Source organism: Pungitius pungitius, chromosome 12 (assembly GCF_949316345.1).
Source record: "Pungitius pungitius chromosome 12, fPunPun2.1, whole genome shotgun sequence".
In the NCBI taxonomy this organism is placed as follows: domain Eukaryota; kingdom Metazoa; phylum Chordata; class Actinopteri; order Perciformes; family Gasterosteidae; genus Pungitius; species Pungitius pungitius.
In genome coordinates, this window is record NC_084911.1 from 15,275,578 (window position 1) to 15,297,970 (window position 22,393).

The following is a 22,393-nucleotide window of genomic DNA, read 5'->3' on the forward strand; positions in this document are numbered from 1 at the left end:
AAGCGAGCGCTCTACCATTTGAGCTAATCCCCCTCTACACAGAGCGCTTGGGTCGAATTGCCATAAGGCTGACACTGCATTTAAACACTTTTAAAAACTCCCAGGACAATGAACACCTGCTACGATAATTACCATAAAATGCCGCAAGCTCAGACCAAACAAGACTTGGCGGCCGAGTGTTTTGGCCTTTGCTGATTATTGTCACTATCTCCTTGTCTGAAAATTAGGAATAATGGAGGATGCGGGCATCGATCCCGCTACTTCTCGCATGCTAAGCGAGCGCTCTACCATTTGAGCTAACCCCCCTCTACTCAGAGCGCGTGGGTCGAATTGCCATAAGGCTGACACTGCATTTAAACACTTTTAAACCCTCCCAGGACAATGAACACATGCTACGATTATTATCAAATTATGCCGCAAGCTCAGACCAAACAAGACGAGGTGGCCGAGTGGTTAAGGCGATGGACTGCTAATCCATTGTGCTCTGCACGCATGGGTTCGAATCCCATTCTCGTCGCATTCCACTTTTATTTGACCAAATACATTTACAAGTCACCACCACGAAATTCACATCTGTTGCCCTAGTTCCAATTTGGTTGGAGCAAAGGGCTCAGATTTTCCACACCTCATCTAAAGCCAACCCTGTAATGTAACAGAGGATTCTTCTCAACCCATCAACATACGTTTTTACAACACCTTTAAGTTGATTGAGAAAGATTGTTTAGTCAATAAGACGGTCGAAATCAACTAAATGTTCGTAAAAACCTAGTCTAAAGTAAGACTTGGCAGCCGAGTGTTTTGGCCTTTGCTGATTATTGCCACTATATCCTTGTCTAAAAATTAGAAATAATGGAGAATGCGGGCATCGATCCCGCTACTTCTCGCATGCTAAGCGAGCGCTCTACCATTTGAGCTAATCCCCCTCTACACAGAGCGCTTGGGTCGAATTGCCATAAGGCTGACACTGCATTTAAACACTTTTAAAAACTCCCAGGACAATGAACACCTGCTACGATAATTACCATAAAATGCCGCAAGCTCAGACCAAACAAGACTTGGCGGCCGAGTGTTTTGGCCTTTGCTGATTATTGTCACTATCTCCTTGTCTGAAAATTAGGAATAATGGAGGATGCGGGCATCGATCCCGCTACTTCTCGCATGCTAAGCGAGCGCTCTACCATTTGAGCTAACCCCCCTCTACTCAGAGCGCGTGGGTCGAATTGCCATAAGGCTGACACTGCATTTAAACACTTTTAAACCCTCCCAGGACAATGAACACATGCTACGATTATTATCAAATTATGCCGCAAGCTCAGACCAAACAAGACGAGGTGGCCGAGTGGTTAAGGCGATGGACTGCTAATCCATTGTGCTCTGCACGCATGGGTTCGAATCCCATTCTCGTCGCATTCCTCTTCTATTTGACCAAATACATTTACAAGTCACCACCACGAAATTCACATCTGTTGCCCTAGTTCCAATTTGGTTGGAGCAAAGGGCTCAGATTGTCCACACCACATCTAAAGCCAACCCTGTAATGTAACAGAGTATTCTTCTCAACCCATCAACATACATTTTTACAACACCTTTAAGGTGATTGAGAAAAATTGTTTGGTCAATAAGACGGTCGAAATCAACTAAATGTTCGTAAAAACCTAGTCTAAAGTAAGACTTGGCAGCCGAGTGTTTTGGCCTTTGCTGATTATTGTCACTATCTCCTTGTCTGAAAATTAGGAATAATAGAGGATGCGGGCATCGATCCCGCTTCTTCTCGCATGCTAAGCGAGCGCTCTACCATTTGAGCTAACCCCCCTCTACGCAGAGCGTGTGGGTCGAATTGCCATAAGGCTGACACTGCATTTAAACACTTTTAAACCCTCCCAGGACAATGAACACATGCTACGATTATTATCAAATTATGCCGCAAGCTCAGACCAAACAAGACGAGGTGGCCGAGTGGTTAAGGCGATGGACTGCTAATCCATTGTGCTCTGCACGCATGGGTTCGAATCCCATTCTCGTCGCATTCCTCTTCTTTTTGACCAAATACATTTACAAGTCACCACCACGAAATTCACATCTGTTGCCCTAGTTCCAATTTTGTTGGAGCAAAGGGCTCAGATTGTCAAGACCTCATCTAAAGCCAACCCTGTAATGTAACAGAGTATTCTTCTCAACCCATCAACATACGTTTTTACAACACCTTTAAGGTGATTGAGAAACATTGTTTGGTCAATAAGACGGTCGAAATCAACTAAATGTTTGTAAAAACCTAGTCTAAAGTAAGACTTGGCGGCCGAGTGTTTTGGCCTTTGCTGATTATTGTCACTATCTCCTTGTCTGAAAATTAGGAATAATGGAGGATGCGGGCATCGATCCCGCTACTTCTCGCATGCTAAGCGAGCGCTCTACTATTTGAGCTAATCCCCCTCTACACAGAGCGCTTGGGTCGAATTGCCATAAGGCTGACACTGCATTTAAACGCTTTTAAAACCTCCTAGGACAATGAAAACATGCTACGATAATTACCATAAAATGCCGCAAACTCAGACCAAACAAGACGAGGTGGCCGAGTGGTTAAGGCGATGGACTGCTAATCCATTGTGCTCTGCACGCATGGGGTCGAATCCCATTCTCGTCGCATTCCTCTTCTTTTTGACCAAATACATTTACAAGTCACCACCACGAAATTCACATCTGTTGCCCTAGTTCCAATTTGGTTGGAGCAAAGGGCTCAGGGGCCTGTTTCAGAAAGGAGGTTAAGTGAAAACTCTGAGTATGTTAACCCTGAAATGAGGGAAACTCTGAGTTTTCTGTTTCAGAATGGGAGGTATGTTAAACCTGAGAAAGCAGAGTAAGTCAAGCCTGTTTCAGAAAGAGAGGTAACTTATACTCAGAGTCAGTTACCATGGCAACTTACTCTGTGAACCTAACCTGGTCGGGAGCAGGTTTTCTTCGGGAAACCCAGAGTTTATTTCGTCTCCTCCCCTTTTTTAAAGAGGAAGTGGTATTTAATCACCTCATTCATTCTTTCGGTATTCATTCATTGCGCACATTTCAGTCACGCAGAGCGCATCAAATCAAGTGAATGAAATGGCATGTCCTTTTATGGACGATCCTGTGGATGAAGAGGCTGCATTAATCCGTAGGGAGTTGCATTTACGTCGGGAGAGGATTTTGAGACCCAGAGTGGATTTTTTGTCATATCCATATACATTTTTATTTGAGCGGTACCGTTTTTCTTTACAGTCAATAAGATACATCCATAATCTCATCCATCCTTACATCAGAAACATCAGACATCGCGGCCGTGCTCTAACATCCGAGCAGATGCTTTGCGTTGCATTACGTTTCTTTGCAAATGGTAGTTTTCTGTATAACATTGGGGATGCAGAACATATCAGTAAGGCTACTGTTTGCAGAGTTGTATGGAAAGTGTGCCTCGCTCTTAAGCGCTTTCTCCAAATTTTTGTGCTGTTTCCTGGGCACAAACCCGTGAAAGCCATCAAAGAGGAGTTTCACAGGATTGCAGGTCAGTGATGTATAAATCGGTTTAAATGAGGCTAACCTGATAAATGACGTTCAGTTAAGAGCATATTGCTGCGACCCCTGGAAGTAAACTAATAATAGAATTCCTTTTAGGATTTCCGAATGTGGTTGGATGCATTGATGGCACACATATTCCCATCATTGCACCTTCCGAAAATGAAGCGGACTATGTCAACAGGAGGTCCATCCACAGTATTAATGTGCAGGATTGCACCTACATGAAAATTAAAATTAGGTTGAATAACACACTCTTCTTCCAGTTTCACTTCTGATATTATAACAGTTGGGCAAGTCACTTATATTACTAACTACAACTGGCTTCTTCAACAGTGTAATTAGATTAATGTAATAATGACTATCTCTAGAAAGTATTGGTCTACTTATTACTAATTACTTTCTAAATCCCATATCAACTTCAACCACTTGAACAATACAAGGAGAGACAAGAAACTGCACTTTTAATGCTTTCAAATAAACATTATACAATTGCATGAATTATTCTTGAAAAAATATATCTTTTAAAATTTGATGTTAAATCCACTATTGTTTTATACAGAATTGCTTTATAGTTTATGCAGCATTTAATGCAATTACATCAGATTTTACTTTAAATTACGGAATTAAATTACAGTTTTTAGATTACATAGAAATTAATTACACACAACACTGTATAACAGTAATTCAAATGTAAACTTACGCATTGACTCGAGCAGCTATTTTCTCCCAAGCTAACTCTCTGTCCTTCGCCGCTGCAGCCGTGTTGCTTTTTTTTAAAATATATGTTCGTACTCTCCATATGCTTGCATAAGCACATCCAGTTCTGCTGGTGAAAAATATGAAGACCTCTTTTTGTCTGGCGCTGTTGCCATGGTGACTCGTAATATCTGCGCTCCATTGATAATGGCTTTTTATAGTTGTGGTGCACGCGCTTAACTCAGAGTAGGTCAACTCAGAGTTGATTGAACTAACTCATTTCAGCTGTTCTGTAACCGAAAACTCAGAGTTTCCCATCTCAGGGTAAGTCAACTCAGAGTTCAAGTTTTAACTCAGAGTTGGTTGAACCTCCTTATTGAAACAGGCCCCAGATTGTCAAGACCTCATCTAAAGCCAACCCTGTAATGTAACAGAGTATTCTTCTCAACCCATCAACATACGTTTTTACAACACCTTTAAGGTGATTGAGAAACATTGTTTGGTCAATAAGACGGTCGAAATCAACTAAATGTTTGTAAAAACCTAGTCTAAAGTAAGACTTGGCGGCCGAGTGTTTTGGCCTTTGCTGATTATTGTCACTATCTCCTTGTCTGAAAATTAGGAATAATGGAGGATGCGGGCATCGATCCCGCTACTTCTCGCATGCTAAGCGAGCGCTCTACCATTTGAGCTAATCCCCCTCTACACAGAGCGCTTGGGTCGAATTGCCATAAGGCTGACACTGCATTTTAACACTTTTAAAACCTCCCAGGACAATAAAAACATGCTACGATAATTACCATAAAATGCCGCAAGCTCCTATTAAACAAGACTTGGCGGCCGAGTGTTTTGGCCTTTGCTGATTATTGTCACTATCTCCTTGTCTGAAAATTAGGAATAATGGAGGATGCGGGCATCGATCCCGCTACTTCTCGCATGCTAAGCGAGCGCTCTACCATTTGAGCTAACCCCCCTCTACTCAGAGCGCGTGGGTCGAATTGCCATAAGGCTGACACTGCATTTAAACACTTTTAAACCCTCCCAGGACAATGAACACATGCTACGATTATTATCAAATTATGCCGCAAGCTCAGACCAAACAAGACGAGGTGGCCGAGTGGTTAAGGCGATGGACTGCTAATCCATTGTGCTCTGCACGCATGGGTTCGAATCCCATTCTCGTCGCATTCCACTTTTATTTGACCAAATACATTTACAAGTCACCACCACGAAATTCACATCTGTTGCCCTAGTTCCAATTTGGTTGGAGCAAAGGGCTCAGATTGTCCACACCTCATCTAAAGCCAACCCTGTAATGTAACAGAGTATTCTTCTCAACCCATCAACATACATTTTTACAACACCTTTAAGGTGATTTAGAAAAATTGTTTGGTCAATAAGACGGTCGAAATCAACTAAATGTTCGTAAAAACCTAGTCTAAAGTAAGACTTGGCGGCCGAGTGTTTTGGCCTTTGCTGATTATTGTCACTATCTCCTTGTCTGAAAATTAGGAATAATGGAGGATGCGGGCATCGATCCCACTACTTCTCGCATGCTAAGCGAGCGCTCTACCATTTGAGCTAATCCCCCTCTACACAGAGCGCTTGGGTCGAATTGCCATAAGGCTGACACTGCATTTAAACACTTTTAAACCCTCCCAGGACAATGAACACATGCTACGATTATTATCAAATTATGCCGCAAGCTCAGACCAAACAAGAGGAGGTGGCCGAGTGGTTAAGGCGATGGACTGCTAATCCATTGTGCTCTGCACGCATGGGTTCGAATCCCATTCTCGTCGCATTCCTCTTCTTTTTGACCAAATACATTTACAAGTCACCACCACGAAATTCACATCTGTTGCCCTAGTTCCAATTTGGTTGGAGCAAAGGGCTCAGATTGTCAAGACCTCATCTAAAGCCAACCCTGTAATGTAACAGAGTATTCTTCTCAACCCATCAACATACGTTTTTACAACACCTTTAAGGTGATTGAGAAACATTGTTTGGTCAATAAGACGGTCGAAATCAACTAAATGTTTGTAAAAACCTAGTCTAAAGTAAGACTTGGCGGCCGAGTGTTTTGGCCTTTGCTGATTATTGTCACTATCTCCTTGTCTGAAAATTAGGAATAATGGAGGATGCGGGCATCGATCCCGCTACTTCTCGCATGCTAAGCGAGCGCTCTACCATTTGAGCTAATCCCCCTCTACACAGAGCGCTTGGGTCGAATTGCCATAAGGCTGACACTGCATTTTAACACTTTTAAAACCTCCCAGGACAATAAAAACATGCTACGATAATTACCATAAAATGCCGCAAGCTCCTATTAAACAAGACTTGGCGGCCGAGTGTTTTGGCCTTTGCTGATTATTGTCACTATCTCCTTGTCTGAAAATTAGGAATAATGGAGGATGCGGGCATCGATCCCGCTACTTCTCGCATGCTAAGCGAGCGCTCTACCATTTGAGCTAACCCCCCTCTACGCAGAGCGCGTGGGTCGAATTGCCATAAGGCTGACTCTGCATTTAAACACTTTTAAACCCTCCCAGGACAATGAACACATGCTACGATTATTATCAAATTATGCCGCAAGCTCAGACCAAACAAGACGAGGTGGCCGAGTGGTTAAGGCGATGGACTGCTAATCCATTGTGCTCTGCACGCATGGGTTCGAATCCCATTCTCGTCGCATTCCTCTTCTATTTGACCAAATACATTTACAAGTCACCACCACGAAATTCACATCTGTTGCCCTAGTTCCAATTTGGTTGGAGCAAAGGGCTCAGATTGTCAAGACCTCATCTAAAGCCAACCCTGTAATGTAACAGAGTAATCTTCTCAACCCATCAACATACGTTTTTACAACACCTTTAAGGTGATTGAGAAACATTGTTTGGTCAATAAGACGGTCGAAATCAACTAAATGTTTGTAAAAACCTAGTCTAAAGTAAGACTTGGCGGCCGAGTGTTTTGGCCTTTGCTGATTATTGTCACTATCTCCTTGTCTAAAAATTAGGAATAATGGAGGATGCGGGCATTGATCCCGCTACTTCTCGCATGCTAAGCGAGCGCTCTACCATTTGAGCTAATCCCCCTCTACACAGAGCGCTTGGGTCGAATTGCCATAAGGCTGACACTGCATTTAAACACTTTTAAACCCTCCCAGGACAATGAACACATGCTACGATTATTATCAAATTATGCCGCAAGCTCAGACCAAACAAGACGAGGTGGCCGAGTGGTTAAGGCGATGGACTGCTAATCCATTGTGCTCTGCACGCATGGGTTCGAATCCCATTCTCGTCGCATTCCACTTTTATTTGACCAAATACATTTACAAGTCACCACCACGAAATTCACATCTGTTGCCCTAGTTCCAATTTGGTTGGAGCAAAGGGCTCAGATTTTCCACACCTCATCTAAAGCCAACCCTGTAATGTAACAGAGGATTCTTCTCAACCCATCAACATACGTTTTTACAACACCTTTAAGTTGATTGAGAAAGATTGTTTAGTCAATAAGACGGTCGAAATCAACTAAATGTTCGTAAAAACCTAGTCTAAAGTAAGACTTGGCAGCCGAGTGTTTTGGCCTTTGCTGATTATTGCCACTATCTCCTTGTCTAAAAATTAGAAATAATGGAGAATGCGGGCATCGATCCCGCTACTTCTCGCATGCTAAGCGAGCGCTCTACCATTTGAGCTAATCCCCCTCTACACAGAGCGCTTGGGTCGAATTGCCATAAGGCTGACACTGCATTTAAACGCTTTTAAAACCTCCCAGGACAATGAACACCTGCTACGATAATTACCATAAAATGCCGCAAGCTCAGACCAAACAAGACTTGGCGGCCGAGTGTTTTGGCCTTTGCTGATTATTGTCACTATCTCCTTGTCTGAAAATTAGGAATAATGGAGGATGCGGGCATCGATCCCGCTACTTCTCGCATGCTAAGCGAGCGCTCTACCATTTGAGCTAACCCCCCTCTACGCAGAGCGCGTGGGTCGAATTGCCATAAGGCTGACACTGCATTTAAACACTTTTAAACCCTCCCAGGACAATGAACACATGCTACGATTATTATCAAATTATGCCGCAAGCTCAGACCAAACAAGACGAGGTGGCCGAGTGGTTAAGGCGATGGACTGCTAATCCATTGTGCTCTGCACGCATGGGTTCGAATCCCATTCTCGTCGCATTCCACTTTTATTTGACCAAATACATTTACAAGTCACCACCACGAAATTCACATCTGTTGCCCTAGTTCCAATTTGGTTGGAGCAAAGGGCTCAGATTGTCCACACCACATCTAAAGCCAACCCTGTAATGTAACAGAGTATTCTTCTCAACCCATCAACATACATTTTTACAACACCTTTAAGGTGATTGAGAAAAATTGTTTGGTCAATAAGACGGTCGAAATCAACTAAATGTTCGTAAAAACCTAGTCTAAAGTAAGACTTGGCAGCCGAGTGTTTTGGCCTTTGCTGATTATTGTCACTATCTCCTTGTCTGAAAATTAGGAATAATAGAGGATGCGGGCATCGATCCCGCTACTTCTCGCATGCTAAGCGAGCGCTCTACCATTTGAGCTAACCCCCCTCTACGCAGAGCGTGTGGGTCGAATTGCCATAAGGCTGACACTGCATTTAAACACTTTTAAACCCTCCCAGGACAATGAACACATGCTACGATTATTATCAAATTATGCCGCAAGCTCAGACCAAACAAGACGAGGTGGCCGAGTGGTTAAGGCGATGGACTGCTAATCCATTGTGCTCTGCACGCATGGGTTCGAATCCCATTCTCGTCGCATTCCACTTTTATTTGACCAAATACATTTACAAGTCACCACCACGAAATTCACATCTGTTGCCCTAGTTCCAATTTGGTTGGAGCAAAGGGCTCAGATTGTCCACACCTAATCTAAAGCCAACCCTGTAATGTAACAGAGGATTCTTCTCAACCCATCAACATACGTTTTTACAACACCTTTAAGTTGATTGAGAAAGATTGTTTAGTCAATAAGACGGTCGAAATCAACTAAATGTTCGTAAAAACCTAGTCTAAAGTAAGACTTGGCAGCCGAGTGTTTTGGCCTTTGCTGATTATTGCCACTATCTCCTTGTCTAAAAATTAGAAATAATGGAGAATGCGGGCATCGATCCCGCTACTTCTCGCATGCTAAGCGAGCGCTCTACCATTTGAGCTAATCCCCCTCTACACAGAGCGCTTGGGTCGAATTGCCATAAGCCTGACACTGCATTTAAACGCTTTTAAAACCTCCTAGGACAATGAAAACATGCTACGATAATTACCATAAAATGCCGCAAGCTCAGACCAAACAAGACTTGGCGGCCGAGTGTTTTGGCCTTTGCTGATTATTGTCACTATCTCCTTGTCTGAAAATTAGGAATAATGGAGGATGCGGGCATCGATCCCGCTACTTCTCGCATGCTAAGCGAGCGCTCTACCATTTGAGCTAACCCCCCTCTACTCAGAGCGCGTGGGTCGAATTTTGCCATAAGGCTGACACTGCATTTAAACACTTTTAAACCCTCCCAGGACAATGAACACATGCTACGATTATTATCAAATTATGCCGCAAGCTCAGACCAAACAAGACGAGGTGGCCGAGTGGTTAAGGCGATGGACTGCTAATCCATTGTGCTCTGCACGCATGGGTTCGAATCCCATTCTCGTCGCATTCCACTTTTATTTGACCAAATACATTTACAAGTCACCACCACGAAATTCACATCTGTTGCCCTAGTTCCAATTTGGTTGGAGCAAAGGGCTCAGATTGTCCACACCTCATCTAAAGCCAACCCTGTAATGTAACAGAGTATTCTTCTCAACCCATCAACATACATTTTTACAACACCTTTAAGGTGATTGAGAAAAATTGTTTGGTCAATAAGACGGTCGAAATCAACTAAATGTTCGTAAAAACCTAGTCTAAAGTAAGACTTGGCGGCCGAGTGTTTTGGCCTTTGCTGATTATTGTCACTATCTCCTTGTCTGAAAATTAGGAATAATGGAGGATGCGGGCATCGATCCCACTACTTCTCGCATGCTAAGCGAGCGCTCTACCATTTGAGCTAATCCCCCTCTACACAGAGCGCTTGGGTCGAATTGCCATAAGGCTGACACTGCATTTAAACACTTTTAAACCCTCCCAGGACAATGAACACATGCTACAATTATTATCAAATTATGCCGCAAGCTCAGACCAAACAAGACGAGGTGGCCGAGTGGTTAAGGCGATGGACTGCTAATCCATTGTGCTCTGCACGCATGGGTTCGAATCCCATTCTCGTCGCATTCCACTTTTATTTGACCAAATACATTTACAAGTCACCACCACGAAATTCACATCTGTTGCCCTAGTTCCAATTTGGTTGGAGCAAAGGGCTCAGATTGTCCACACCTCATCTAAAGCCAACCCTGTAATGTAACAGAGGATTCTTCTCAACCCATCAACATACGTTTTTACAACACCTTTAAGGTGATTGAGAAACATTGTTTGGTCAATAAGACGGTCGAAATCAACTAAATGTTTGTAAAAACCTAGTCTAAAGTAAGACTTGGCGGCCGAGTGTTTTGGCCTTTGCTGATTATTGTCACTATCTCCTTGTCTGAAAATTAGGAATAATGGAGGATGCGGGCATCGATCCCGCTACTTCTCGCATGCTAAGCGAGCGCTCTACCATTTGAGCTAATCCCCCTCTACACAGAGCGCTTGGGTCGAATTGCCATAAGGCTGACACTGCATTTTAACACTTTTAAAACCTCCCAGGACAATAAAAACATGCTACGATAATTACCATAAAATGCCGCAAGCTCCTATTAAACAAGACTTGGCGGCCGAGTGTTTTGGCCTTTGCTGATTATTGTCACTATCTCCTTGTCTGAAAATTAGGAATAATGGAGGATGCGGGCATCGATCCCGCTACTTCTCGCATGCTAAGCGAGCGCTCTACCATTTGAGCTAACCCCCCTCTACGCAGAGCGCGTGGGTCGAATTGCCATAAGGCTGACTCTGCATTTAAACACTTTTAAACCCTCCCAGGACAATGAACACATGCTACGATTATTATCAAATTATGCCGCAAGCTCAGACCAAACAAGACGAGGTGGCCGAGTGGTTAAGGCGATGGACTGCTAATCCATTGTGCTCTGCACGCATGGGTTCGAATCCCATTCTCGTCGCATTCCTCTTCTATTTGACCAAATACATTTACAAGTCACCACCACGAAATTCACATCTGTTGCCCTAGTTCCAATTTGGTTGGAGCAAAGGGCTCAGATTGTCAAGACCTCATCTAAAGCCAACCCTGTAATGTAACAGAGTAATCTTCTCAACCCATCAACATACGTTTTTACAACACCTTTAAGGTGATTGAGAAACATTGTTTGGTCAATAAGACGGTCGAAATCAACTAAATGTTTGTAAAAACCTAGTCTAAAGTAAGACTTGGCGGCCGAGTGTTTTGGCCTTTGCTGATTATTGTCACTATCTCCTTGTCTAAAAATTAGGAATAATGGAGGATGCGGGCATTGATCCCGCTACTTCTCGCATGCTAAGCGAGCGCTCTACCATTTGAGCTAATCCCCCTCTACACAGAGCGCTTGGGTCGAATTGCCATAAGGCTGACACTGCATTTAAACACTTTTAAACCCTCCCAGGACAATGAACACATGCTACGATTATTATCAAATTATGCCGCAAGCTCAGACCAAACAAGACGAGGTGGCCGAGTGGTTAAGGCGATGGACTGCTAATCCATTGTGCTCTGCACGCATGGGTTCGAATCCCATTCTCGTCGCATTCCACTTTTATTTGACCAAATACATTTACAAGTCACCACCACGAAATTCACATCTGTTGCCCTAGTTCCAATTTGGTTGGAGCAAAGGGCTCAGATTTTCCACACCTCATCTAAAGCCAACCCTGTAATGTAACAGAGGATTCTTCTCAACCCATCAACATACGTTTTTACAACACCTTTAAGTTGATTGAGAAAGATTGTTTAGTCAATAAGACGGTCGAAATCAACTAAATGTTCGTAAAAACCTAGTCTAAAGTAAGACTTGGCAGCCGAGTGTTTTGGCCTTTGCTGATTATTGCCACTATCTCCTTGTCTAAAAATTAGAAATAATGGAGAATGCGGGCATCGATCCCGCTACTTCTCGCATGCTAAGCGAGCGCTCTACCATTTGAGCTAATCCCCCTCTACACAGAGCGCTTGGGTCGAATTGCCATAAGGCTGACACTGCATTTAAACGCTTTTAAAACCTCCCAGGACAATGAACACCTGCTACGATAATTACCATAAAATGCCGCAAGCTCAGACCAAACAAGACTTGGCGGCCGAGTGTTTTGGCCTTTGCTGATTATTGTCACTATCTCCTTGTCTGAAAATTAGGAATAATGGAGGATGCGGGCATCGATCCCGCTACTTCTCGCATGCTAAGCGAGCGCTCTACCATTTGAGCTAACCCCCCTCTACGCAGAGCGCGTGGGTCGAATTGCCATAAGGCTGACACTGCATTTAAACACTTTTAAACCCTCCCAGGACAATGAACACATGCTACGATTATTATCAAATTATGCCGCAAGCTCAGACCAAACAAGACGAGGTGGCCGAGTGGTTAAGGCGATGGACTGCTAATCCATTGTGCTCTGCACGCATGGGTTCGAATCCCATTCTCGTCGCATTCCACTTTTATTTGACCAAATACATTTACAAGTCACCACCACGAAATTCACATCTGTTGCCCTAGTTCCAATTTGGTTGGAGCAAAGGGCTCAGATTGTCCACACCACATCTAAAGCCAACCCTGTAATGTAACAGAGTATTCTTCTCAACCCATCAACATACATTTTTACAACACCTTTAAGGTGATTGAGAAAAATTGTTTGGTCAATAAGACGGTCGAAATCAACTAAATGTTCGTAAAAACCTAGTCTAAAGTAAGACTTGGCAGCCGAGTGTTTTGGCCTTTGCTGATTATTGTCACTATCTCCTTGTCTGAAAATTAGGAATAATAGAGGATGCGGGCATCGATCCCGCTACTTCTCGCATGCTAAGCGAGCGCTCTACCATTTGAGCTAACCCCCCTCTACGCAGAGCGTGTGGGTCGAATTGCCATAAGGCTGACACTGCATTTAAACACTTTTAAACCCTCCCAGGACAATGAACACATGCTACGATTATTATCAAATTATGCCGCAAGCTCAGACCAAACAAGACGAGGTGGCCGAGTGGTTAAGGCGATGGACTGCTAATCCATTGTGCTCTGCACGCATGGGTTCGAATCCCATTCTCGTCGCATTCCACTTTTATTTGACCAAATACATTTACAAGTCACCACCACGAAATTCACATCTGTTGCCCTAGTTCCAATTTGGTTGGAGCAAAGGGCTCAGATTGTCCACACCTAATCTAAAGCCAACCCTGTAATGTAACAGAGGATTCTTCTCAACCCATCAACATACGTTTTTACAACACCTTTAAGTTGATTGAGAAAGATTGTTTAGTCAATAAGACGGTCGAAATCAACTAAATGTTCGTAAAAACCTAGTCTAAAGTAAGACTTGGCAGCCGAGTGTTTTGGCCTTTGCTGATTATTGCCACTATCTCCTTGTCTAAAAATTAGAAATAATGGAGAATGCGGGCATCGATCCCGCTACTTCTCGCATGCTAAGCGAGCGCTCTACCATTTGAGCTAATCCCCCTCTACACAGAGCGCTTGGGTCGAATTGCCATAAGCCTGACACTGCATTTAAACGCTTTTAAAACCTCCTAGGACAATGAAAACATGCTACGATAATTACCATAAAATGCCGCAAGCTCAGACCAAACAAGACTTGGCGGCCGAGTGTTTTGGCCTTTGCTGATTATTGTCACTATCTCCTTGTCTGAAAATTAGGAATAATGGAGGATGCGGGCATCGATCCCGCTACTTCTCGCATGCTAAGCGAGCGCTCTACCATTTGAGCTAACCCCCCTCTACTCAGAGCGCGTGGGTCGAATTGCCATAAGGCTGACACTGCATTTAAACACTTTTAAACCCTCCCAGGACAATGAACACATGCTACGATTATTATCAAATTATGCCGCAAGCTCAGACCAAACAAGACGAGGTGGCCGAGTGGTTAAGGCGATGGACTGCTAATCCATTGTGCTCTGCACGCATGGGTTCGAATCCCATTCTCGTCGCATTCCACTTTTATTTGACCAAATACATTTACAAGTCACCACCACGAAATTCACATCTGTTGCCCTAGTTCCAATTTGGTTGGAGCAAAGGGCTCAGATTGTCCACACCTCATCTAAAGCCAACCCTGTAATGTAACAGAGTATTCTTCTCAACCCATCAACATACATTTTTACAACACCTTTAAGGTGATTGAGAAAAATTGTTTGGTCAATAAGACGGTCGAAATCAACTAAATGTTCGTAAAAACCTAGTCTAAAGTAAGACTTGGCGGCCGAGTGTTTTGGCCTTTGCTGATTATTGTCACTATCTCCTTGTCTGAAAATTAGGAATAATGGAGGATGCGGGCATCGATCCCACTACTTCTCGCATGCTAAGCGAGCGCTCTACCATTTGAGCTAATCCCCCTCTACACAGAGCGCTTGGGTCGAATTGCCATAAGGCTGACACTGCATTTAAACACTTTTAAACCCTCCCAGGACAATGAACACATGCTACAATTATTATCAAATTATGCCGCAAGCTCAGACCAAACAAGACGAGGTGGCCGAGTGGTTAAGGCGATGGACTGCTAATCCATTGTGCTCTGCACGCATGGGTTCGAATCCCATTCTCGTCGCATTCCACTTTTATTTGACCAAATACATTTACAAGTCACCACCACGAAATTCACATCTGTTGCCCTAGTTCCAATTTGGTTGGAGCAAAGGGCTCAGATTGTCCACACCTCATCTAAAGCCAACCCTGTAATGTAACAGAGGATTCTTCTCAACCCATCAACATACGTTTTTACAACACCTTTAAGTTGATTGAGAAAGATTGTTTAGTCAATAAGACGGTCGAAATCAACTAAATGTTCGTAAAAACCTAGTCTAAAGTAAGACTTGGCAGCCGAGTGTTTTGGCCTTTGCTGATTATTGCCACTATCTCCTTGTCTAAAAATTAGAAATAATGGAGAATGCGGCCATCGATCCCGCTACTTCTCGCATGCTAAGCGAGCGCTCTACCATTTGAGCTAATCCCCCTCTACACAGAGCGCTTGGGTCGAATTGCCATAAGCCTGACACTGCATTTAAACGCTTTTAAAACCTCCTAGGAAAATGAAAACATGCTACGATAATTACCATAAAATGCCGCAAGCTCAGACCAAACAAGACTTGGCGGCCGAGTGTTTTGGCCTTTGCTGATTATTGTCACTATCTCCTTGTCTGAAAATTAGGAATAATGGAGGATGCGGGCATCGATCCCGCTACTTCTCGCATGCTAAGCGAGCGCTCTACCATTTGAGCTAACCCCCCTCTACTCAGAGCGCGTGGGTCGAATTTTGCCATAAGGCTGACACTGCATTTAAACACTTTTAAACCCTCCCAGGACAATGAACACATGCTACGATTATTATCAAATTATGCCGCAAGCTCAGACCAAACAAGACGAGGTGGCCGAGTGGTTAAGGCGATGGACTGCTAATCCATTGTGCTCTGCACGCATGGGTTCGAATCCCATTCTCGTCGCATTCCACTTTTATTTGACCAAATACATTTACAAGTCACCACCACGAAATTCACATCTGTTGCCCTAGTTCCAATTTGGTTGGAGCAAAGGGCTCAGATTGTCCACACCTCATCTAAAGCCAACCCTGTAATGTAACAGAGTATTCTTCTCAACCCATCAACATACATTTTTACAACACCTTTAAGGTGATTGAGAAAAATTGTTTGGTCAATAAGACGGTCGAAATCAACTAAATGTTCGTAAAAACCTAGTCTAAAGTAAGACTTGGCGGCCGAGTGTTTTGGCCTTTGCTGATTATTGTCACTATCTCCTTGTCTGAAAATTAGGAATAATGGAGGATGCGGGCATCGATCCCACTACTTCTCGCATGCTAAGCGAGCGCTCTACCATTTGAGCTAATCCCCCTCTACACAGAGCGCTTGGGTCGAATTGCCATAAGGCTGACACTGCATTTAAACACTTTTAAACCCTCCCAGGACAATGAACACATGCTACAATTATTATCAAATTATGCCGCAAGCTCAGACCAAACAAGACGAGGTGGCCGAGTGGTTAAGGCGATGGACTGCTAATCCATTGTGCTCTGCACGCATGGGTTCGAATCCCATTCTCGTCGCATTCCACTTTTATTTGACCAAATACATTTACAAGTCACCACCACGAAATTCACATCTGTTGCCCTAGTTCCAATTTGGTTGGAGCAAAGGGCTCAGATTGTCCACACCTCATCTAAAGCCAACCCTGTAATGTAACAGAGTATTCTTCTCAACCCATCAACATACGTTTTTACAACACCTTTAAGGTGATTGAGAAAAATTGTTTGGTCAATAAGACGGTCGAAATCAACTAAATGTTTGTAAAAACCTAGTCTAAAGTAAGACTTGGCGGCCGAGTGTTTTGGCCTTTGCTGATTATTGTCACTATCTCCTTGTCTAAAAATTAGGAATAATGGAGAATGCGAGCATCGATCCCGCTACTTCTCGCATGCTAAGCGAGCGCTCTACCATTTGAGCTAATCCCCCTCTACACAGAGCGCTTGGGTCGAATTGCCATAAGGCTGACACTGCATTTAAACACTTTTAAACCCTCCCAGGACAATGAACACATGCTACGATAATTATCAAATTATGCCTCAAGCTCAGACCAAACAAGACGAGGTGGCCGAGTTGTTAAGGCGATGGACTGCTAATCCATTGTGCTCTGCACGCATAAGTTCGAATCCCATTCTCGTCGCATTCCTCTTCTTTTTGACCAAATACATTTACAAGTCACCACCACGAAATTCACATCTGTTGCCCTAGTTCCAATTTGGTTGGAGCAAAGGGCTCAGATTGTCAAGACCTCATCTAAAGCCAACCCTGTAATGTAACAGAGTATTCTTCTCAACCCATCAACATACATTTTTACAACACCTTTAAGGTGATTGAAGAAAATTGTTTGGTCAATAAGACGGTCGAAATCAACTAAATGTTCGTAAAAACCTAGTCTAAAGTAAGACTTGGCTGCCGAGTGTTTTGGCCTTTGCTGATTATTGTCACTATCTCCTTGTCTGAAAATTAGGAATAATGGAGGATGCGGGCATCGATCCCGCTACTTCTCACATGCTAAGCGAGCGCTCTACCATTTGAGCTAATCCCCCTCTACACAGAGCGCGTGGGTCGAATTGCCATAAGGCTGACACTGCATTTAAACACTTTTAAACCCTCCCAGGACAATGAACACATGCTACGATTATAATCAAATTATGCCGCAAGCTCAGACCAAACAAGACGAGGTGGCCGAGTGGTTAAGCCGATGGACTGCTAATCCATTGTGCTCTGCACGCTTGGGTTCGAATCCCATTCTCGTCGCATTCCACTTTTATTTGACCAAATACATTTACAAGTCACCACCACGAAATTCACATCTGTTGCCCTAGTTCCAATTTGGTTGGAGCAAAGGGCTCAGATTGTCCACACCTCATCTAAAGCCAACCCTGTAATGTAACAGAGTATTCTTCTCAACCCATCAACATACGTTTTTACAACACCTTTAAGGTGATTGAGAAAAATTGTTTGGTCAATAAGACGGTCGAAATCAACTAAATGTTTGTAAAAACCTAGTCTAAAGTAAGACTTGGCGGCCGAGTGTTTTGGCCTTTGCTGATTATTGTCACTATCTCCTTGTCTAAAAATTAGAAATAATGGAGAATGCGGGCATCGATCCCGCTACTTCTCGCATGCTAAGCGAGCGCTCTACCATTTGAGCTAATCCCCCTCTACACAGAGCGCTTGGGTCGAATTGCCATAAGGCTGACACTGCATTTAAACGCTTTTAAAACCTCCCAGGACAATGAACACCTGCTACGATAATTACCATAAAATGCCGCAAGCTCAGACCAAACAAGACGAGGTGGCCGAGTGGTTAAGGCGATGGACTGCTAATCCATTGTGCTCTGCACGCATGGGTTCGAATCCCATTCTCGTCGCATTCCTCTTCTTTTTGACCAAATACATTTACAAGTCACCACCACGAAATTCACATCTGTTGCCCTAGTTCCAATTTGGTTGGAGCAAAGGGCTCAGATTGTCAAGACCTCATCTAAAGCCAACCCTGTAATGTAACAGAGGATTCTTCTCAACCCATCAACATACGTTTTTACAACACCTTTAAGGTGATTGAAGAAAATTGTTTGGTCAATAAGACGGTCGAAATCAACTAAATGTTCGTAAAAACCTAGTCTAAAGTAAGACTTGGCGGCCGAGTGTTTTGGCCTTTGCTGATTATTGTCATTATCTCCTTGTCTGAAAATTAGAAATAATGGAGAATGCGGGCATCGATCCTGCTACTTCTCGCATGCTAAGCGAGCGCTCTACCATTTGAGCTAATCCCCCTCTACACAGAGCGCTTGGGTCGTATTGCCATAAGGCTGACACTGCATTTTAACACTTTTAAAACCTCCCAGGACAATGAACACATGCTACGATAATTATCAAATTATGCCGCAAGCTCAGACCAAACAAGACGAGGTGGCCGAGTGGTTAAGGCGATGGACTGCTAATCCATTGTGCTCTGCACGCATGGGTTCGAATCCCATTCTTGTCGCATTCTTCTTTTTGACCAAATACATTTACAAGTCACCACCACGAAATTCACATCTGTTGCCCTACTTCCAATTTGGTTGGAGCAAAGGGCTCAGATTGTCCACACCTCATCTAAAGCCAACCCTGTAATGTAACAGAGTATTCTTCTCAACCCATCAACATACATTTTTACAACACCTTTAAGGTGATTGAGAAAAATTGTTTGGTCAATAAGACGGTCGAAATCAACAAAATGTTCGTAAAAACCTAGTCTAAAGTAAGACTTGGCGGCCGAGTGTTTTGGCCTTTGCTGATTATTGTCACTATCTCCTTGTCTGAAAATTAGGAATAATGGAGGATGCGGGCATCGATCCCGCTACTTCTCGCATGCTAAGCGAGCGCTCTACCATTTGAGCTAATCCCCCTCTACACAGAGCGCGTGGGTCGAATTGCCATAAGGCTGACACTGCATTTAAACACTTTTAAACCCTCCCAGGACAATGAACACATGCTACGATTATAATCAAATTATGCCGCAAGCTCAGACCAAACAAGACGAGGTGGCCGAGTGGTTAAGCCGATGGACTGCTAATCCATTGTGCTCTGCACGCTTGGGTTCGAATCCCATTCTCGTCGCATTCCACTTTTATTTGACCAAATACATTTACAAGTCACCACCACGAAATTCACATCTGTTGCCCTAGTTCCAATTTGGTTGAAGCAAAGGGCTCAGATTGTCCACACCTCATCTAAAGCCAACCCTGTAATGTAACAGAGTATTCTTCTCAACCCATCAACATACATTTTTACAACACCTTTAAGGTGATTGAGAAAAATTGTTTGGTCAATAAGACGGTCGAAATCAACTAAATGTTCGTAAAAACCTAGTCTAAAGTAAGACTTGGCGGCCGAGTGTTTTGGCCTTTGCTGATTATTGTCATTATCTCCTTGTCTGAAAATTAGAAATAATGGAGAATGCGGGCATCGATCCTGCTACTTCTCGCATGCTAAGCGAGCGCTCTACCATTTGAGCTAATCCCCTTCTACACAGAGCGCTTGGGTCGTATTGCCATAAGGCTGACACTGCATTTTAACACTTTTAAAACCTCCCAGGACAATGAACACATGCTACGATAATTATCAAATTATGCCGCAAGCTCAGACCAAACAAGACGAGGTGGCCGAGTGGTTAAGGCGATGGACTGCTAATCCATTGTGCTCTGCACGCATGGGTTCGAATCCCATTCTTGTCGCATTCTTCTTTTTGACCAAATACATTTACAAGTCACCACCACGAAATTCACATCTGTTGCCCTACTTCCAATTTGGTTGGAGCAAAGGGCTCAGATTGTCCACACCTCATCTAAAGCCAACCCTGTAATGTAACAGAGTATTCTTCTCAACCCATCAACATACATTTTTACAACACCTTTAAGGTGATTGAAGAAAATTGTTTGGTCAATAAGACGGTCGAAATCAACTAAATGTTCGTAAAAACCTAGTCTAAAGTAAGACTTGGCTGCCGAGTGTTTTGGCCTTTGCTGATTATTGTCACTATCTCCTTGTCTGAAAATTAGGAATAATGGAGGATGCGGGCATCGATCCCGCTACTTCTCACATGCTAAGCGAGCGCTCTACCATTTAAGCTAATCCCCCTCTACACAGAGCGCGTGGGTCGAATTGCCATAAGGCTGACACTGCATTTAAACACTTTTAAACCCTCCCAGGACAATGAACACATGCTACGATTATAATCAAATTATGCCGCAAGCTCAGACCAAACAAGACGAGGTGGCCGAGTGGTTAAGCCGATGGACTGCTAATCCATTGTGCTCTGCACGCTTGGGTTCGAATCCCATTCTCGTCGCATTCCACTTTTATTTGACCAAATACATTTACAAGTCACCACCACGAAATTCACATCTGTTGCCCTAGTTCCAATTTGGTTGGAGCAAAGGGCTCAGATTGTCCACACCTCATCTAAAGCCAACCCTGTAATGTAACAGAGTATTCTTCTCAACCCATCAACATACGTTTTTACAACACCTTTAAGGTGATTGAGAAAAATTGTTTGGTCAATAAGACGGTCGAAATCAACTAAATGTTTGTAAAAACCTAGTCTAAAGTAAGACTTGGCGGCCGAGTGTTTTGGCCTTTGCTGATTATTGTCACTATCTCCTTGTCTAAAAATTAGAAATAATGGAGAATGCGGGCATCGATCCCGCTACTTCTCGCATGCTAAGCGAGCGCTCTACCATTTGAGCTAATCCCCCTCTACACAGAGCGCTTGGGTCGAATTGCCATAAGGCTGACACTGCATTTAAACGCTTTTAAAACCTCCCAGGACAATGAACACCTGCTACGATAATTACCATAAAATGCCGCAAGCTCAGACCAAACAAGACGAGGTGGCCGAGTGGTTAAGGCGATGGACTGCTAATCCATTGTGCTCTGCACGCATGGGTTCGAATCCCATTCTTGTCGCATTCTTCTTTTTGACCAAATACATTTACAAGTCACCACCACGAAATTCACATCTGTTGCCCTACTTCCAATTTGGTTGGAGCAAAGGGCTCAGATTGTCCACACCTCATCTAAAGCCAACCCTGTAATGTAACAGAGTATTCTTCTCAACCCATCAACATACATTTTTACAACACCTTTAAGGTGATTGAGAAAAATTGTTTGGTCAATAAGACGGTCGAAATCAACAAAATGTTCGTAAAAACCTAGTCTAAAGTAAGACTTGGCGGCCGAGTGTTTTGGCCTTTGCTGATTATTGTCACTATCTCCTTGTCTGAAAATTAGGAATAATGGAGGATGCGGGCATCGATCCCGCTACTTCTCGCATGCTAAGCGAGCGCTCTACCATTTGAGCTAATCCCCCTCTACACAGAGCGCGTGGGTCGAATTGCCATAAGGCTGACACTGCATTTAAACACTTTTAAACCCTCCCAGGACAATGAACACATGCTACGATTATAATCAAATTATGCCGCAAGCTCAGACCAAACAAGACGAGGTGGCCGAGTGGTTAAGCCGATGGACTGCTAATCCATTGTGCTCTGCACGCTTGGGTTCGAATCCCATTCTCGTCGCATTCCACTTTTATTTGACCAAATACATTTACAAGTCACCACCACGAAATTCACATCTGTTGCCCTAGTTCCAATTTGGTTGAAGCAAAGGGCTCAGATTGTCCACACCTCATCTAAAGCCAACCCTGTAATGTAACAGAGTATTCTTCTCAACCCATCAACATACATTTTTACAACACCTTTAAGGTGATTGAGAAAAATTGTTTGGTCAATAAGACGGTCGAAATCAACTAAATGTTCGTAAAAACCTAG

At 43.5% G+C, this 22,393-nt stretch overlaps 29 non-coding genes across 29 annotated transcripts; all 29 read left to right on the forward strand.

Annotated features, from left to right (window-relative positions):
* The first annotated feature begins 435 nt into the window (after positions 1 to 435).
* Positions 436 to 517, forward strand: trnas-gcu (transfer RNA serine (anticodon GCU)). Its single transcript has one exon. It is a non-coding gene; the product is annotated as a tRNA-Ser (tRNA).
* Positions 518 to 1,325: 808 nt separating this feature from the next.
* trnas-gcu (transfer RNA serine (anticodon GCU)) lies at positions 1,326 to 1,407 on the forward strand. The gene has a single exon. It is a non-coding gene; the product is annotated as a tRNA-Ser (tRNA).
* A 535-nt stretch (positions 1,408 to 1,942) lies between these two features.
* On the forward strand, positions 1,943 to 2,024 carry trnas-gcu (transfer RNA serine (anticodon GCU)). The gene has a single exon. It is a non-coding gene; the product is annotated as a tRNA-Ser (tRNA).
* Positions 2,025 to 2,559: 535 nt separating this feature from the next.
* trnas-gcu (transfer RNA serine (anticodon GCU)) lies at positions 2,560 to 2,641 on the forward strand. The gene has a single exon. It is a non-coding gene; the product is annotated as a tRNA-Ser (tRNA).
* Positions 2,642 to 5,345: 2,704 nt separating this feature from the next.
* trnas-gcu (transfer RNA serine (anticodon GCU)) lies at positions 5,346 to 5,427 on the forward strand. Its single transcript has one exon. It is a non-coding gene; the product is annotated as a tRNA-Ser (tRNA).
* A 535-nt stretch (positions 5,428 to 5,962) lies between these two features.
* trnas-gcu (transfer RNA serine (anticodon GCU)) lies at positions 5,963 to 6,044 on the forward strand. Its single transcript has one exon. It is a non-coding gene; the product is annotated as a tRNA-Ser (tRNA).
* Positions 6,045 to 6,852: 808 nt separating this feature from the next.
* trnas-gcu (transfer RNA serine (anticodon GCU)) lies at positions 6,853 to 6,934 on the forward strand. Its single transcript has one exon. It is a non-coding gene; the product is annotated as a tRNA-Ser (tRNA).
* Positions 6,935 to 7,469: 535 nt separating this feature from the next.
* On the forward strand, positions 7,470 to 7,551 carry trnas-gcu (transfer RNA serine (anticodon GCU)). The gene has a single exon. It is a non-coding gene; the product is annotated as a tRNA-Ser (tRNA).
* Positions 7,552 to 8,359: 808 nt separating this feature from the next.
* On the forward strand, positions 8,360 to 8,441 carry trnas-gcu (transfer RNA serine (anticodon GCU)). Its single transcript has one exon. It is a non-coding gene; the product is annotated as a tRNA-Ser (tRNA).
* Positions 8,442 to 8,976: 535 nt separating this feature from the next.
* trnas-gcu (transfer RNA serine (anticodon GCU)) lies at positions 8,977 to 9,058 on the forward strand. The gene has a single exon. It is a non-coding gene; the product is annotated as a tRNA-Ser (tRNA).
* Positions 9,059 to 9,868: 810 nt separating this feature from the next.
* trnas-gcu (transfer RNA serine (anticodon GCU)) lies at positions 9,869 to 9,950 on the forward strand. Its single transcript has one exon. It is a non-coding gene; the product is annotated as a tRNA-Ser (tRNA).
* A 535-nt stretch (positions 9,951 to 10,485) lies between these two features.
* Positions 10,486 to 10,567, forward strand: trnas-gcu (transfer RNA serine (anticodon GCU)). The gene has a single exon. It is a non-coding gene; the product is annotated as a tRNA-Ser (tRNA).
* Positions 10,568 to 11,375: 808 nt separating this feature from the next.
* Positions 11,376 to 11,457, forward strand: trnas-gcu (transfer RNA serine (anticodon GCU)). The gene has a single exon. It is a non-coding gene; the product is annotated as a tRNA-Ser (tRNA).
* Positions 11,458 to 11,992: 535 nt separating this feature from the next.
* On the forward strand, positions 11,993 to 12,074 carry trnas-gcu (transfer RNA serine (anticodon GCU)). The gene has a single exon. It is a non-coding gene; the product is annotated as a tRNA-Ser (tRNA).
* Positions 12,075 to 12,882: 808 nt separating this feature from the next.
* On the forward strand, positions 12,883 to 12,964 carry trnas-gcu (transfer RNA serine (anticodon GCU)). Its single transcript has one exon. It is a non-coding gene; the product is annotated as a tRNA-Ser (tRNA).
* A 535-nt stretch (positions 12,965 to 13,499) lies between these two features.
* Positions 13,500 to 13,581, forward strand: trnas-gcu (transfer RNA serine (anticodon GCU)). Its single transcript has one exon. It is a non-coding gene; the product is annotated as a tRNA-Ser (tRNA).
* Positions 13,582 to 14,389: 808 nt separating this feature from the next.
* trnas-gcu (transfer RNA serine (anticodon GCU)) lies at positions 14,390 to 14,471 on the forward strand. Its single transcript has one exon. It is a non-coding gene; the product is annotated as a tRNA-Ser (tRNA).
* Positions 14,472 to 15,006: 535 nt separating this feature from the next.
* On the forward strand, positions 15,007 to 15,088 carry trnas-gcu (transfer RNA serine (anticodon GCU)). The gene has a single exon. It is a non-coding gene; the product is annotated as a tRNA-Ser (tRNA).
* Positions 15,089 to 15,898: 810 nt separating this feature from the next.
* Positions 15,899 to 15,980, forward strand: trnas-gcu (transfer RNA serine (anticodon GCU)). Its single transcript has one exon. It is a non-coding gene; the product is annotated as a tRNA-Ser (tRNA).
* A 535-nt stretch (positions 15,981 to 16,515) lies between these two features.
* trnas-gcu (transfer RNA serine (anticodon GCU)) lies at positions 16,516 to 16,597 on the forward strand. The gene has a single exon. It is a non-coding gene; the product is annotated as a tRNA-Ser (tRNA).
* A 535-nt stretch (positions 16,598 to 17,132) lies between these two features.
* trnas-gcu (transfer RNA serine (anticodon GCU)) lies at positions 17,133 to 17,214 on the forward strand. The gene has a single exon. It is a non-coding gene; the product is annotated as a tRNA-Ser (tRNA).
* Positions 17,215 to 17,749: 535 nt separating this feature from the next.
* Positions 17,750 to 17,831, forward strand: trnas-gcu (transfer RNA serine (anticodon GCU)). Its single transcript has one exon. It is a non-coding gene; the product is annotated as a tRNA-Ser (tRNA).
* A 535-nt stretch (positions 17,832 to 18,366) lies between these two features.
* Positions 18,367 to 18,448, forward strand: trnas-gcu (transfer RNA serine (anticodon GCU)). Its single transcript has one exon. It is a non-coding gene; the product is annotated as a tRNA-Ser (tRNA).
* A 535-nt stretch (positions 18,449 to 18,983) lies between these two features.
* Positions 18,984 to 19,065, forward strand: trnas-gcu (transfer RNA serine (anticodon GCU)). Its single transcript has one exon. It is a non-coding gene; the product is annotated as a tRNA-Ser (tRNA).
* Positions 19,066 to 19,597: 532 nt separating this feature from the next.
* trnas-gcu (transfer RNA serine (anticodon GCU)) lies at positions 19,598 to 19,679 on the forward strand. The gene has a single exon. It is a non-coding gene; the product is annotated as a tRNA-Ser (tRNA).
* A 535-nt stretch (positions 19,680 to 20,214) lies between these two features.
* trnas-gcu (transfer RNA serine (anticodon GCU)) lies at positions 20,215 to 20,296 on the forward strand. The gene has a single exon. It is a non-coding gene; the product is annotated as a tRNA-Ser (tRNA).
* Positions 20,297 to 20,828: 532 nt separating this feature from the next.
* On the forward strand, positions 20,829 to 20,910 carry trnas-gcu (transfer RNA serine (anticodon GCU)). Its single transcript has one exon. It is a non-coding gene; the product is annotated as a tRNA-Ser (tRNA).
* Positions 20,911 to 21,445: 535 nt separating this feature from the next.
* Positions 21,446 to 21,527, forward strand: trnas-gcu (transfer RNA serine (anticodon GCU)). Its single transcript has one exon. It is a non-coding gene; the product is annotated as a tRNA-Ser (tRNA).
* A 532-nt stretch (positions 21,528 to 22,059) lies between these two features.
* Positions 22,060 to 22,141, forward strand: trnas-gcu (transfer RNA serine (anticodon GCU)). The gene has a single exon. It is a non-coding gene; the product is annotated as a tRNA-Ser (tRNA).
* The last annotated feature ends 252 nt before the right edge of the window (positions 22,142 to 22,393 follow it).